The sequence below is a fragment of the Pithys albifrons genome, chromosome Z (assembly GCF_047495875.1).
Source record: "Pithys albifrons albifrons isolate INPA30051 chromosome Z, PitAlb_v1, whole genome shotgun sequence".
NCBI lineage: Eukaryota > Metazoa > Chordata > Aves > Passeriformes > Thamnophilidae > Pithys > Pithys albifrons.
The window spans coordinates 66,858,347-66,875,138 of NC_092497.1; the positions used below are offsets into that span (position 1 = coordinate 66,858,347).

Genomic DNA, 16,792 nt, shown 5'->3' on the forward strand with positions numbered 1-16,792 from the left:
GTATTTAGTGTGACTTGTCACTTTTATAAATTAATTGAAAGAACATGAATATTAATTAAGCTTTTAAAAAGCAATGCTTTTTGATTTTATATAATAGTTCATTCAATTTAACCTTATTTTTTGCAAACAAACCTTTTTTACTGTTTTGTATGTGTTTTTCCTGCATCTTAGCTATTCACTTCCTTTGGGAAGACACAAACATGCAATATTTTAATAAATATTATCAATAACCAACCAAAAGCCATCTGAGCTTCTGAAATGTAAGTTAAAATTGTGCAGTAGTAAACATACAGTTCTACCAATGCACAGCGGCTTAAACAACAAGGGAAGTTGTTGGAAAGGAATTTACAGGCAAAGCACTCTAACGCAACCTTTTTGTAAATAATCAGATTTCTCCAGTTGCATATCACCAAGGGAAGTAAGCTTCCTCTCTTCTCCTATTTGGTAAATCCCTCATACTATAAAAACAAATATTTTTAAACACAGATTCTTGCTTTAGGCTGCCAAGTTGCCAGCGTACATTCATTAATTGGCTTCATTTAAGGCCTTTTCCAAAGAAAACAAGGATTAAGCAAATAAAGTAAACAACTCAAAGAGTATGTCAAATTGAGAGTTTTATAAAAATATTGTATTTTGACTCTGTAATGCCAACTGTTTTTAAACAGAATTACAACGAAAGCAAGCTCCTGTTACTATAGATGGCATTATGTGACTAACACTGAACTTAAACCAGCAAATATCTATACCTTTTTAACAATTTGTTTTAGAGAACAAAAGCTTAAAAATCATGAGGCTTACACAAAAATGAAATACAATGATTAGTATTTCACTTGTATTGTACTACTCCTCTTGAGATCCAAAGTGCAAATGAAGAGCCTATCCCCTGCACTTCAGAGCAACCACCTTGGTGTAAAAACGTAAAGAGTTTTTTGAACAGACATTCATTTGAGAATACCTTTAAATTAGATTTCATTACATCTCATCAAAACTTTACCTAAGGCACACACACACGCATTTCAGAAAATTAATCTCAGTCAATATTTGCACAACGATCATTGGTAATATGACAAAAAAACCTCTCACTGGCCCAACACCAAACGATATATAAAACTCTGATGTTTTAAGACAGCTTATTAAAAAATTAACATACCACAGGGAAACTGCATTTTGGTTCCATGACCTTACTGTGATTCAGCTTGAAAATCCTTTCAAATGAGAATTCTCAAAGAGCTTAGTAACGGAAGTTCATTTCGAAGGAAATCCAATATGCAAATATTTCAGCTGTGCTCTTTTACAAATTGTCTGCCTTGTTAGTTTCAAAAACTGAAAACCAACAATGGAACACTGTAAGTATACTTGACCTTATTGCTTAATGTCTATCAAGAATGCTATGGCTGGTGGATTTTAAATTTCTGAAACTGACACTCAAAAATGTATAGTGCACGTCCCATAAATGCTGACTACGCTCCAGCCAAGGCCTTGGAGCAGACACACTCTCAAACTTACATAACACTTACAAAGCTAGTTTAAATACACCATCAATCTATGTCTGTTCCTGCCTTGAAGTAATCCTGTTTAGTTTATCTTTTAACCCTACACTTGCATGGAACAGTACCATTACTAAGCTAACAAAAAACACAGAGGCAACAAACCTATGAAAATATGAAATCCAGGGAGACATGTAAATCCAATTTTGCCTAAAATTTGCACCTCATGAGTCAATGATCAACCCCAACTCTAGCTGCAGTCAGAAAAGTCAGGAGCAAAGAACTGTGTTGGACACCATACAAGACTGGCAAGGAATGGATGAAGTACAGTAAAAATCAAACCTAAGTAATATACAATTGTATGCATCTCCTAAGAAACTGCAGTCTCATTTACTAGTAAGGAAAAATAACTGAGAACTTTGCTTTTGATGTTAGACACCTGTGTAAAAAATGTCTGGTGAAAATGAGCATATGCCATGCCCTGGTATCTGCCGTATGAGAGCAGTTTATACAGGCCCCTAGTGGCTAAGCACAGCAGATGAAGGGGAATTCCTATTCTTCAGCCTATGTAGTTTTGGTCCCTGCATTACTCAAAAGTAGGAATGAAAAGCAATGTTAAAAATGATAGGTGAATCTCTGACTAAACTGAAACTGATATTTAGTTCTTTCACACACCCCCAAGCCCATTCTTGGAAACCTTCTCCCAAGATTAAGCTCTGATTTGCTATCACCCATTGAGTTCGCTGACAGTGCTGATGTTTGCGTTACATAACCATCACGGCAGGACACTAAATTCACAATATTTTCTAGTGCTCATTTTAAAAGTACTATGACTGATGGGCTTAATAGCAGATCCTAAGACCCATTTCTGAAACCTAGAAATACTAGGAGGCTGTTTTCCTTACGATACAACATTCCTGACAGCTTGCCATTGCATACACAAACCACAATTAAATTCTTAGTGTCTTCTCAGGGTAGAAGACTTCTACTCAGACAAAGCTTTCAGTGCTTTAAGTGGATACAGAACAGCTACACATCATTTCTGCGTTGAAAGAAATCTAAATATACTCCACCATATTACCACAAGTGACAAAACTAAAATTGGAAAGCTACTCATGTAAAAAGTGTCTCATTAAATCCTTCCTTTCCATGTAATACTCAGTACCTTGAAAATCCCATGCAAGTATACTTACAGCTTCTATTAATTTTGACTGAGAAAAATTTGACGGCCAAATTTATTAAATTGACCAGTCTGTCAATTTCAAACATTAAAAAAGCAGTAATAGCACATCTCATGAGAGGGAATGTAAAGAAGCTATCAAAAAAACTCCCATCTAAACTAAGATACAAGTACATACTATTGCATATCTGACAGGGGACAATCTTTTTTTTTAATTCAAGTTGCTCCATTCATAACAAGAATTGTAGAAGCTTTGTTGCTTCCAGACCAGAAGAAAATGATGTCATTTATCACACACTTTTACAGCACGAAAAGAAAGCACTGACCATTAGAACATTATAAACCACCTGCAGATACCAGAGGAATGAAAAATATGATATATACATTTTTCCATCTCTATATCAAAATTCCCAATAAATGTTCCAACATTACAGAAGTTGCTTGTGCCTGAACAAAAGGCATGTTGGAGTGATCTCTGAAACGCTGAGAAGACAATCATAGCTTCCCACATTAATCCTAAGTTTAAGAGAATACAAGTGTCACCAAAAATACTCATGTCTCCAAACAGGAAACTCCAAAGCAAATCACCATCTTTAGATTCATACCCAATAGAATGCCGTCTCAGACGACAAGTGAAGGAACACCCTAACTATCCTATGTGTATAAATTGATTCTTTTATGTACGTCAAAACTGGGAATATGGAATCAAAATCACGGCAAAGAAGCTGCCATCCTTCCACGACACAGTTACTATACAAAGGCCAAGCAAAATAATAAAATACGCATGGCAGCAGTTCTGGAGAAGTAACAAGGAGGAGTAGACATTCAAAAGCCACACATGCACGGCTGCGTGTTAATCTCTTAAAAGGAGTAGAATACCGTTCTGTCTGGGCATGCAGGGGACAGAAACAATCAAAATAAAGGATTCGGTAGAAGAAAACAACTGGTTTATTATCAAGTCTGGTACAACCCGGTTACAGCAGTCAGGAGTGCCTCCTTGCACGGGCAGACGGCGCAGAAGGAGCTGCTAAGTTTGCTGAACAAATTCAGGAACCTCTTTGTAAGCGTTAGGAAAACTAAGTTTCCAGCCCGATGTGTTTCCTTTCAAGTGGTTTCGCGAGAGTGAACAAAAAAATTAAAAGCCTAACCTGAGAAAAGATTCGCATCTCCGTGCCTCTCTGCTCCGCCGAGAGACAGCAGGAGGAGGAGAGAAGGAGGAGGAGGAGTAGAAGGAGGAGGAGGAAAAGGATAAGGAGGGAGCCCTGTTCGGACTGGCGCCGGGGATCCCTACCGGCCGCTCACCCCCAAACCCCAGCTCCATCGGCAGGCGCCGAGCCTCTCACCCTTGCTGCCCTGCCCCTTCTCTGCACCCGTAAGAACAAAATAATCAATACTAATAATTCTTTTGCGAAAGCAAACAGCCTGTGTGTAATTACCGTGGTCCCCTCTCCCCGCCCGCGTACAGTGGCACTCAGTGGAAACGTCGACTCCGATCCATCAATCGCCCTCTCCCTGCCCCATCCCCCGTCCCCGCACCGCCGCTCCCCTCGCTCCCCGAACAGGCCTCGCCGGCAGGCTGAGACCCGGCGGGGAGAGGGATGGCAGCGGCCGGGGGGGAACCCCGGAGCACCCACGGGGAGAGTTGTGTGTGTGAGGCACATGTGTGCGGGCTGCAGGCACACACACACACACACACACACACACACACACACACGCACGCACACCTCTCTGCTCACAGATACAAACGCGCCGAAAGAGGCGGTAAAGAGGGAGCGGCAGCGGAGGAAAAATGGGTCAGGAGCAGGGAAGTTACCTGGTCATGCTGGCTCCCCCGGTCCCAGCAGCAGCCGCCGCCGCCGGCGGCCGCCTTATTCCCGCCGCCGCCACCTCCTCTCGCTGCTCCCGGTCGGCTTCGGGGTGGCCAAATTAATCCAAGCCCCGCAGCGGCAGCGGCAGCAGCAGCTACCAGCGGAGCCCCGCCGCTGCTGCCTGGCGCTCCGGCGTGTCTCTCACAGTCCGGCACCGCGGAGCGGGAGAGAGTCAACCAGAGTCCAAAAATCCAGCATGCAGAAGAGCCTGCCTCCTTCTGCCAGCGCCGCCTCTCCTCCGCGCTGCTCTGCTCCGCTTTTCTCTTCTTCCTGCGGTGGCGGCGGCTGCTGCTGCTCCTGCTCCCGGGCGCGCTCTCTGTTCCCGAGCCGCTGCTCCGTCTCCCCTCCTCCTCCTCCTCCTCCTCCCTCTCTTTCTCTCTCTCTCTCTCTCCTTCTTGCTTCTCCCGTCGCTGTTTTTTTCTCTCCTTCCTTTTCTTTTTTTCTTCGTCCTCTTTAGCCGATTCTTTCACTACAAATGGAAGCGAGGACTCCCACCCACTCTCCCGCCCCCCTTTCCATAAAAAGTGCAGTGCAAACAAAAGCGAAGGAAGAGGGTACGGGGCGGGCGGAGTGGGAGGGCAGAGACACGGGGAAAATCCCCAGAAACGGTGCCCGAGAGCCGAAACACAAGCAGCCCTCCCCCATCGGCTGCTCCAGAGAGAAGGGGCACGCCCGGGATGCAGCGGCGGAGACGGCGCTCTCCGCTTCCCGGGTTTGCTCGTAGGTTTCGGTTGGATGGCTGTTTGCGAGGTTTTTGTGGGGCTTTTGTGCTTTTGGCTCTTTTAGGCCGTTTGTTTTTGTTGTTGTTTTGTTTGTTTTTTCGAGGTGGGGGGTGGGGGGTTGTTTTTTTTTGTGGTTTTCCTTTTTTAATCCTCTTACTCTGTGTGGATGACAGGATGCGCACGGCCCCGGGGCTGGGAAGGCGTGCTGCCGGTCGCGGCGCCCGTGCGTGCGGAGAAGAAGGCGGGGGGGTGGCCGGGCAGGCGGTGCGGGAGCGGCCGTCCCATCCCGCACCCCGGCGCGCCGGGGGCGGGAACCGTGACGTCACGCCGTGCGGGCCCGGGGCGCCCCGGCCACGCCGGCCATGAGGGGCGGTACGACCGTGGGGCGGCCCCGTCACTGCTTCTCGGGGGGTGTGCTCCCCCGAAAAACTTCCCAGGACAGGAGACATTCACCGGAGTTTAAATGCTCAACTTCTTGTACGGCTTCGCAGCCAGATGGTTAAACGGCCGGGGGTTGCAGCCGACCTGCTGGGCCGCGAGGGGTGTCACATGGTGTTGCAGAGTGGTATTGTCATTCGACCTTGTATATGGCAAATCGGAGATTTTCTTCCTGAAGAATGGTCAGATGTCATGCCGAGTGACACGTGTTGCTTAGTGTAACGTTGGGGTGAAAAAAGGCCTGTCCCAGCTCTTCTCTACCCTGTCCTGTCCAGTACTTTGTGGAGAAGAACAGCGCACAGGACCTACAATTTAGGTCAGAACTGGTTTGGAAAACCTCACTTCTAAGTATCCTCAAAAGCCTAGAACATGCATCCCCAGTGACACAGTTCGTCCTGTGTAAAACACAGACTGGATGTGGTAGCACTTTCTGCCATGGTCTGGTTGACAAGGTGGTAGGTCAAAACTCACATTTGATCTCAGAGGTCTTTTCCAGTCTAGGTGATCCTGTGAAAAGGGGTGAAGCGTTAGGATAAAAAATAAGTGCTAGTCCATCACTGTAGTGATGGGAGACCATTGATATTGATGCTGCAAATGTTGGCTTCCTGGCTTTGGTGAGATGAAGCTGCAGATGCACCACCTGCCAGACTGATGCTCCGAGTCCTGAGTCTGTACTGGCTGCTGCAACCTGATCCCACTGTGTAGCCCCTGATGCTGAAATCTGTCATGTTGATATTGGCAAAGTTCATTGCAGATCATTGAATACTTTTCTGCAGAGGAGACTGATTGGGGTCTTTTCTATCACATAATTGTATTTTATGGTCCCCTGGGAGATCATAGAATCATAGAATCATAGAATCGATTGGGTTGGAAAAGACCTCCAAGATCATCGAGTCCAACCCTTGGTCCAACTCTAGCTCATTTACTAGATCATGGCACCCAGCGCCACGTCCAATCTGCATTTAAAGATCTCTAGGGATGGTGAATCCACCACCTCTCCGGGCAGCCCATTCCAATGCCTGATTACTCTCTCTGTAAAAAATTTTTTTCTGATATCCAACTTAAATTTCCCCTGGCAGAGCTTAAGCCCATGCCCCCTTGTTCTATTGCTGAGTGCCTGGGAGAAGAGACCAGCCCCCACCTGGCTATAACTTCCCTTCAGGTAGTTATAGACAGTGATGAGGTCACCTCTGAGCCTCCTCTTCTCCAGGCTAAACAACCCCAGCTCCCTCAGCCTCTCCCCATAGGACTTGTGCTCCAGTCCCTTCACCAGCCTTGTTGCTCTTCTCTGGACCCGCTCCAGCATCTCAATATCCTTTCTGAACTGAGGGGCCCAGAACTGAACACAGTACTCAAGGTGTGGCCTCACCAATGCAGAGTACAGGGGAAGGATCACTTCCCTGGTCCTGCTGGCCACGCTATTTTTGATACAGGACAGGATCTCATTGGCCTTCTTGGCCACCTGGGCACACTGTTGACTCATGTTGAGCTTCCTGTCAATTAGTACTCCAAGGTCCTTTTCTGCCTGGCTGCTCTCCAGCCACTCTGTGCCCAGCCTGTAGCGCTGCAGGGGGTTGTTGTGGCCAAAGTGCAGGACCCGGCACTTGGCCTTGTTGAACTTCATCCCATTGGAATCAGCCCATCTCTCAAGTCTATCCAGATCCCTCTGCAGAGCCCTCCTGCCTTCCAGCAGGTCGACACTCCCTCCCAACTTGGTGTCATCAGCAAATTTGCTGATGATGGACTCAATCCCCTCATCTAAATCATCAATAAAGATGTTAAACAGGACTGGACCCAACACAGACCCCTGGGGAACACCACTGGTGACTGGCCGCCAGCTGGATGCAGCTCCGTTCACCAGCACTCTCTGGGCCCGACCCTCCAGCCAGCTCTTAATCCAGGAGAGGCTACACTTGTCTAAGCCATGGGCTACCAGCTTTTTCAGGAGTATATTATGGGAGACAGTATCAAAGGCCTTGCTGAAGTCCAGATAGACCACATCCACAGCCTTCCCCTCATCCACCAGGTGGGTCACCTGATCGTAGAAAGAGATCAGGTTGGTCAGACAGGACCTGCCCCTCCTAAACCCATGCTGGCTGGGTCTAATCCCTTGTCCACCCTGAAGGTGCTGTGTGATTGCCCTCAGGATGAACTGCTCCATAACCCTGCCAGGCACAGAGGTCAGGCTGACAGGCCTGTAGTTGCCAGGGTCCTGCTTGCAGCCCTTTTTGTGGATTGGGGTGACATTCGCCAACCTCCAATCATCTGGGACCTCCCCAGAGAGCCAGGACTGTTGGAAGATGATGGAGAGCGGTTTGGCAAGCTCTTCTGCCAGCTCCTTCATCACCCTGGGATGGATCCCATCTGGTCCCATAGACTTGTTAGGATCCAGCTGGCTCAGTAAGTCGGTCACTATTTCCTCCTGGAATACAGGAGGGGTATTCAGCTCCCTCTCCCTGTCTACCAGCTCCAGAGGCCAGTTGTCTTGAGGGCCACCTGTCTTACTGGTGAAAACTGAGGCAACATGAAGGCTGACAAGCAGTGAAGATAAACTTTGTTCTCCCCAATCCTATAAATTGCTGACTTCTTTTGATGATGCCAGCTACACCATGAAAAGAGGTCCCCCAAGTAATGTTACACTTAAAAGGTCACTAGCCCTTTCCAAATAGTGTCTTTCAAAGTACCAAGTAGCTTTGTAAAATAATTACCTTGTAGGAAAAGGTAAATGAAATGTGACACAATGACTACTTTTTATCTTGTCAAAAAGAACTATTGCGTAAAAGACTAGCTTTTCAACAAGCAACTGTCTTCAAAGTAAAGCAACAAACCAAAAGCTGGGCAAAATACTACTTGGTCTTTCTTGCAATAAATGTACTTAAAGAAAACAAGACTTAAATCATAACCTTTACCCCCTTGACTGAAATGGCTGCAGGGCTGTATTTACTATGAAATGACAACACTAAATAGGTATTTCAGGTTTTAATGTTACGTCCCAGCAGCTATTAGCAGTATACTTAGCTGGTTTAGTGCTCTTCGTGCTGTGATCCTGGCATAACACTGAAGAATTGAGCAATAAACCCATGTATTTTATATTTTTCATGTGGTATCAAAACATGGATGTGAGTTTTGGGGACTGCATTTAGCTTTCCTTTTTTTAGGGTCATAAACAGCTATTCCTTCTGTTCAGTCAGTCTCACAGTACACATTAGGAATAAATGCACCACATTAGGAAGAAATTAATTTCTTTCAATAGAAGTATTGGAACCAGATCTCATTAATATTATTTATCAGATTTCCCGATTTTGTAGTGTGGCTAAAAAAAAAAAAAGGAAAATAACCTAAATTCATGAAGGAGCATTAAAACACTGTATACTTATGGTCATTGTACTGCATATCACCATTTGGTTTCAATAGCATAAATTCTGTATTTAAGATAGTAGTGTACACATATATATGCATATATGTATATATGTGGTTTGTTAGTAGTCCTTTAACATTCTTTCCCTGTTAAGAAGAGATAACACAGCAAGAAGCATAATTAATTTGTTACAAAGTACTCATTAAGGTGGATTTTTTTTCCAACATAAAAAATTCAAACACGGCATTCTATGCCTGTGCTCTGTTTTTGCCAAGATTGCAACAGTATGTTACTCTGAGGTTAGTACAGCATTGAATTGGAAATACATTTACAAATTTTATTAACTTTGAAATGTTTCCTGTAAAACACTGAGCAATCTCTAAAATAGCACTTGAAGTAGCTGTGGAAGATAGGAGTGTTCTATTATTTTTTTTTACTTTTTTACTTTTTTTTTATTTTAGGTGGAAGAAAGAAGATGCTTTTTTTGGAAATAAGTATCATGTATAAAACCTCAGAGGTTTTATAAAAAATATTCATCTTTCTCTCTACATTCAAAATTAACTGTTTAAATCCTGTTCTTCCTGCTCCCGCAGCTGCTTTCAGAGCCCTCATGGAGGCTACATACCAGCAGTGCAAGTCTAATGTGAAGTACAGGATGTGAGTGCAGATTTAAAACAAGAGAGGAAGTGAAACAGGTCAGCTTCCCTGCTGGTTGTCTGGATACCTATCTGGGACCATACTCTTGAGTGATTTCTGCCATAGCTCTTCAAGTAAAGGACCAAACATACACCTTCATGTCTCAGTTTCATGAATTTCATATATTAAATGGTACTCTTTTTATAGTGTTGAGTGTTATTTTCCTCTCCTCTGTCTGCCATGTATTATTGCTTGCAGTCTTGGTAAATACCATCCCACTAAGCTCTTCAGCACAGTAGGACATTCCATTAACAAGTGGAACCAGTGGATATTAGGTTAGTACACAGCAAAATCAGGAAGGCGAGGGGAAGTGGGAGAGGTAGATTAGGAAGGTTACTGTCTAGTTGCCTCTCCCTTTTTTTCATACATTATGATAGCCATATTTTACAATTTTTTATGATTAACGTATGACAAGCTGTTAGCTGAAATCTAACAGATGATCTGTCACAAAACTGCATTAATACATATTTTAGGCATTGGCTTACGAAATGATTATGAGAAATGTTCCTGAGTTGCACTGCTGATACTTGAAAATTCTGATTTATCAACCACATTCACTTGGGGCTCCTATTTTTAAAAATAATAAAACAGTAATAGACAAGTAAACACATGTTATCTATACGGAAAAAAATTGTTCAACTAATTCAGTTTGTATACACATCTTTTCAGTGTTGATTTAGTACCTCAGCAGACATCCTCATTAATTGTCTCCATCTTGTAAACATTGGTGATTTGTATAAATCTTTTAACTAATGAAACTTAAGTAGTTAGAGACAAAGGTATGGAGAGGAAAGTGATTTTCCTCGTGGTTTTTAATGATAATTTTTGTCACATTTTCTATTTTTTCCCTGCTGTCTTAAGGAAGTGAGGCTTTATATACTTGCATGATCTGCCTGGTACCCAAACAACTTCTGTATGCACTAGCACATTTTAAATGTGTTTCAAAGGATTCAGGTCTCCTATCCTACAGGTCTCAAACCTTGTTCTAATTTTACTGCAGTGGAAATGGATGTTTGAAAGATGAGGGAGATGAACAGGCCAATCACACCACATGCTCTACCATAGACCCAAGCTAGCAGGGTAGTGGAAGTTTGGAGGTTTTAAGTGGAAAGAGCAAGAGGCTGAGAAAACTAATAAGTAATCTCACAGTGCACGAAAACCTGCAGGGACTTGGAGATGATGAAACAGAATCAGCTTTATAAAAGTGCACTACAGTGTGTGCCACAAACTGAAAAGAACAGCTTATGTAGGGAAAGATGTAAATAATACTTGTAGATAGAGGAGGCAGCTTTGTCTATTATTTCTGGACTATTTGGAGTATCTCAGATGTTGTGAGACCTCTGCTTACTATGTAGAAAGGATATAGTTAGAATACAGAACACAGTGTCATGGCATTATTCTTGAATATCATGCAGGCATGCATATAATGTATGTATGCACACAGGTGCAGGAGATCTGTTTCAAAATTTGTCTTCAATTTGAATACAGTGTAGCAGATGGAATTTTTTAGGTTTTGGTTTTGTTTTCTTTTGTTTAGGTTTTTTTAAGTCTGGATTCAAAATGTAACCTTAAGGGAAGAAGGGTACCACTAAATTTTAAGGACAGCAGCAGACAGCTAAGACTAGACTCTCAAAAATATTTCCTAAAATCAGAAGAAGAAAATGTAATACAATAAAGGAAAACCAATATCCTGATGACAGCTTGTTAGTTTGCATCTTTTAAAACAATAAAAATTAGACACTATGCATTACTTAGGGCGTGTGATTATTTAATGGTTGCTCAACATGCACTAAGGAGACTAAAGGCACCGTTTTGCACTCAAGAAGTCAGAGATCACAGTCTCTATAACACTATTTGATCTGAATCTTGGTACACTACTTGATGTAGTTAGTGATAAGTAGCAGAATAAAGATATTTGAAAACTTGGGAAGATACTAACAGTGTAAGTGATTCACTTTCACTTGAACACTGACTTACAGTTTCTAAGGAGACACTGCTGGATAGTTTACATAGTAAAAACTGCTTTTGTCTAAAAGTATCCAAAAATGCTTTCTAGAAAACAGAGGATTGCACAAACTAATGGCAACTGGTCCAAGTGAAGTCTCATTAATCTGTTCCCTTCTTTGAAACTTCGAGGAGGTTCAGATCACTTCTTGTATGGCAGTGCTGTGCTGTTAAGGTACTGAACAGGGTGGGTAGAGGGAGGCAAATGAAAAGTCAGTTTATTTCCCAGCCTTGAACCTTTTGCTTCTTGAATACAGGAGTGTTATAGAAGAAGCTGCTCAGTCATCTCAGGCAGGGAGTGTTTCTCCATTCCTCTCATGTTGCCTCCTTTCTGCTTGTAAATCAAGAGGCACAGACAAGAACTGGGAGGCAAGAAATGGGTTGTCCCAGCAGAGGTGCTGCATTAGGAAACCTTGCAAGATGGAATGTGAAAAAGGACAACAAAAGTTCAAAATTCTTTTCAGCATCTCTCTCCTTACAATTCCCTAGAGTTAATATTTAAAGGTCATTATTGCTGTGGACCTATAAATATTTCAACAATAGTATAGACAAATATCTATAGTACTAAAAGAGGGATATTTTTGGCTAGAGTGGACCTTGTCATGTGCTGTCTTGGCTTTAAATCAATCTCAGGATAGCCAAGTTTAACCTCTTCTATTGAATCTTTTCAATTTATACAGATTCAATTAAAGTAATTTTTCTCCTCAACCTAATCGCCATTAACTTCATAGAATGTGTTCCCTAATTAAAAATATAGAAAACTGTCCATGACTAGTGTTTCCATTACAAAAAATGGTGTCATATTTGATAATTATGTTCAAACACAGGACTTTAGGAAAAGTCATGTTATTCTTTCATTTCTGAATGCAGTTGCTCCAGAGGAAGGTGCAAGTTTAAAGACAGGTCAATCTAGATAAAGAATTCTGAAGTATTTAGGGCTGTCCTGAAGTTCAAGTGCTGCTATTCCAGCACTTTTCATAAGCAGGGTGTTCAACTTGTTTTCAATTTCACATATAAAATACTGCAAAGTCCATGAATCCTGATGTCAGGAGGACATGTTTCTACATTATAATTTGTCTGACCTGCATAAACAAATTGCTGAATTTCACTAAAACACTAAAAATATTTTTCTTATAATCACTGCTTGTATTACCTTTCTGTTGTTTCAGTTGATGTTTCCTTCCATCCCATCTATTAATCACTGAATGCAAGCCCACTGAACATTTACTGTTACAGAATGTCATATATAACTATGCACTATCACATCTTTTTATGGAAGACTATGTATTTTGGGCAGAACAAGAGGTGTTAAAACCACATTATCCAAACAAATCTGCTCACCACACAGCATTTGCTAATGATTTTCATTCTCAGCAATTCAATTAAAACAGAAATTAGGACAATGAGAAAAATCTATATTTTAGCCAAGGAAGTTATTTGTGAAAAAGGAATGGAAATATTAAATCTGTGTTATTGAGTCCAGATTATCAATAAACTCGAGTGCCATTTTTTACAATATTGAAAAGCACTTTTCCACATTAAACTAACCCTTTGAAGGAAATCACATATTAGTCACAGGTTTTTTTCAACAACAGAAAAAAACTATTCAAAGTTGTGCTATAAAAATGACAACCCATTCATTATGAACTTCAGCAGACATCTTTTTTTGATGCAAATAGTGTTCAATGACCTCCATGTAATTTTTCTTTTAATAGACCCAAGCTGGCACAAATATGAACTGGTGAAAATCAAACCCACAACCTAAGAATTTGCTGGTGTTTTCTCAGTTTGTTCCTTCACTCAGAAGGCAAAAAGGACACAACAGGGGTAATAAATTTCAACTCCAGTGTTTATGGAATGATCACAACCTGATTCATGTTTTTAATCTCAGGTAGGTTATGCATATTGAGGTTGCAGTTATGACTTAAAAAAAAAAAAACAAAAAAAACCAAAAACCAAACAAACCAGAAGACAAAGAAATAAGACTGTTTCTTCTCCAGACTTCCTTTTACTTCCCTCCTCTGGGTTTGGTACTGTGAACTCTTCTTCGGTTTTGCAACAAATGGGTTTCTTCCCCCTCTGTTAAGTTTTACATTCCTTTACAACCAATACCCTACAGTGTCTTTCAGGAATCATCTACTTCTTACATCCTCTAATGTCTCCTTTCTCTCTGTCAAGTCACTATCCTTTCTAAAATTCCAGCTTCTCTCTTCTCTTCCAAGACCCTTAACTACCTTTTTATTTCCTCTTTCATTCCTGTCCTGTTTTCCAGATTTACCTTATTCTCTCCTCAAACACCTCTGTCATGAACCTTTCTAACTCCCAAATTCCTCCGCCTTTCATTCCAGAAGTACACTTGTGCTTATACATGTAATGGGGCAAAGGGGAAGTACATAATATTACCTAAGCTGTATTTTTTGAGATCCCAGACAGGTCAACACATTCTTGCTCAATACATTGAGAATGAGGCTGTAGCAAAACACGATACATCAGAACATTGTTTTATTGCATTCAGCACCTACACTCTTTCACAGGATATCCTTTAGAAGCTGGGGGCACTGAGGCAGGAAGCAGTTCTAAACACAGGGTATCCCACTGAATATTTTCTTGATACAGCTTTCGGTACCTAAATGCTTGGTTGGCTAGGCATTGTTGCACTTCTCCCTTCTTAGGTCCAATTCATTTTGATTCTGCAAGGTGTAAAATGGATCTCAGAAGGAGCTGGTTTATAGCTAAAATTTGGAGTCTGTTTTTCTTAAAGATTTTGAGGATATGGAACTTCAAAGGAAAGAAAAGGGCAAGTCACTGTGTTATCTGGTTCTAAGAAATAGGTCATAAATATGTCATATTGGAGGTCTTCAGGAAGAGTAGCAGAAGGCATTGGTTGTCCTTTCAAGAACAGCAATGACCTTGGGATCAGAAGGATAAATATTCAAATGACAGTGGTATGATTGTCCGCTCTTTTCACATAATTAAGGAGGTAAAAGTCCCAAGAATTCCATAATTCTCTGTAAATAGCATGCCATATCACAGCACATTTACAACAGTTTGCCCCTGCAGATTCTCTAGTGAGCGGCAGCTGGTTTTGTGGGTTCACTTTGAGCAAAGACTATTTAAAAGATGTAGCATGAAAGAATACTGTAATCTTTTTTTCTTTGTATGCTGATTTCCAAGGAGGCAAAATGCAGTGATGATAGTGATGATAGAGGTGTTTTCCTGTAAATAGTCTCTCAGCCCATTGAACAATATACCAGGTACTATCAGTATGATCTGAAACAATAGTTTCCTACCAAAGGATAAATCATTATCTCATTCCATCTCATGAATTGTCTTTCATTCTACAGATGTGCACACACCACCCCCACCACCCCCTGCACAAAGGCCATTTTCCAAAAAGGTTTATAAGAAAGAGAAAGACAAACGTTGATGTGGTGAAGTACTTTCAGCCAGGACATTTTATGTGACACGTAGTTTGTTTGTTTGTTTGTTTGTTTGTTTGTTTGTTTGTTTAAAAAGGAAGTGTGCTTGTTCTTCTTTTATGAACCCAAGGAAGTACTAGATTTATGAAAAATTGTTTCATCTATGATTTCACTAAGAAGTAATAAAGAAAATCACTATTTTGGTCAAAGTAAAAACAAATCTGAAAGTTAGATGATTATTGTTCAGCAAATATTGTTGGATCACTTAATAATTCCTCAAACAACAGATAGAAATAACAGCAAGATTGTGATGGAACAACATCTATGAAATTAAATAAAGTGAAATGAAACATGTCTTTAGACAATTTTACCAGTCCAGTGCTTTCAAACATCACAGGTCCTACTGGCTCTTCAACCCCTGTCGGGTACCAAGGTGTTTAAACAGCACTGCAGTTGGTCCTTTGTTCAGTGCTGCCAGGATGCTATTGATCTGTTGGGATAGACCTGAACTTTGTAAAATGGTAGGAATAGCACAAAAGATGGATCAATGAAGATGTTGAGGTGATGGAGCATGGGGCCCTGGATGTTAATACCCAACATGAAATTTATTAGGACTCTAACCGTCATGTTTCTTATAGGGATGTTTCCCCAGTTTGATACTGCAATGTCATCATGTCTATCCATTGTATTTTTCCTCATAGTAGTACCTATCCAGGTTCTTCTTCCCATAAACCCCTAGGATTTTTCCCACCAACCCTTCCCCAATTGGTCCCAGTTTGGTGCATTGCAGTACATTCCCATATAAGGTTCTGTTCCGATCCCTATTCCCCATTCCCCTCTGCTTATGCTTGCACCAATGGGGAGCTTCATCCCTCCCCTTTCTCCTCCCATGTTCTAGAAACCTCCCTTGATCCCTTTGTAAGCCGGGCACCCCAATAAACCTTGCTGCTTCTGTTGCCACCTAGCCTCAAGCGTGATTCTTCCTTCGGGAGCTGTGCTGGGATGGCTGCAGGAGGGAGCCATTCCAGGCTTCCAGAGGCGGGCTAGAAGAGCTCATACCACTGCAAGCCTACAGCCACGATGCCTCTCAGACCTGAAGACCCGCGCTCCAATTTTCAGAGCATTGCCATCCACTGACATTGATCAAATATTTTGGCCTCTATTTCTGCTGTAAGCTGTAAGCAGAAAAAAGACAGACATGCCTCCAGCAGAAGGAGACATGCCTCCTCTTCCTACTCCAATAGGCTTAGGTGATGCGAAGTCCATGAATGTAACAAACTTTCACAACTGAGATATGTTTATAAATGATAATTTCAATTTAAAGAAAAAGAAAGCAAAAGCAAAACTTCTGAGCATAAAGGGAAGTTCCTAAGGGGTTTCTTTTTCATTTACTAGGGTTGTATGATGCAGTAAGCCACCAAAACAAGTTGTAGACTCACAGAATTGTAGGATATGCTGAGTTGGAAGGGATCTATCAGGATCATTGAGTCTGACTCTCGTAGGACGTACAGGACCATCCCCAAGAAGCACACCATGTGCCCAAGAAGAGTCTCCAAACACTTTTTGAACTCAGTTACGCGTGGTCATCTGAACCACTTCCCTGAGGAGCCTCTTCCAGTG

General features: G+C 41.9%; 1 protein-coding gene across 18 annotated transcripts in view; it reads right to left on the reverse strand.

The window, feature by feature from the left end:
- Nucleotides 1–5,015, reverse strand: part of PTPRD (protein tyrosine phosphatase receptor type D) — a 368,346-nt gene extending 363,331 nt beyond the window's left edge. For all 18 annotated transcript variants that reach the window (XM_071579825.1, XM_071579819.1, XM_071579818.1 and 15 more), the window contains exon 1: nt 4,481–5,015. The gene's annotated coding sequence lies outside the window, so the exon portion shown is untranslated. The remainder of the gene's footprint in view (nt 1–4,480) is intronic.
- Nucleotides 5,016–16,792: the final 11,777 nt, after the last annotated feature.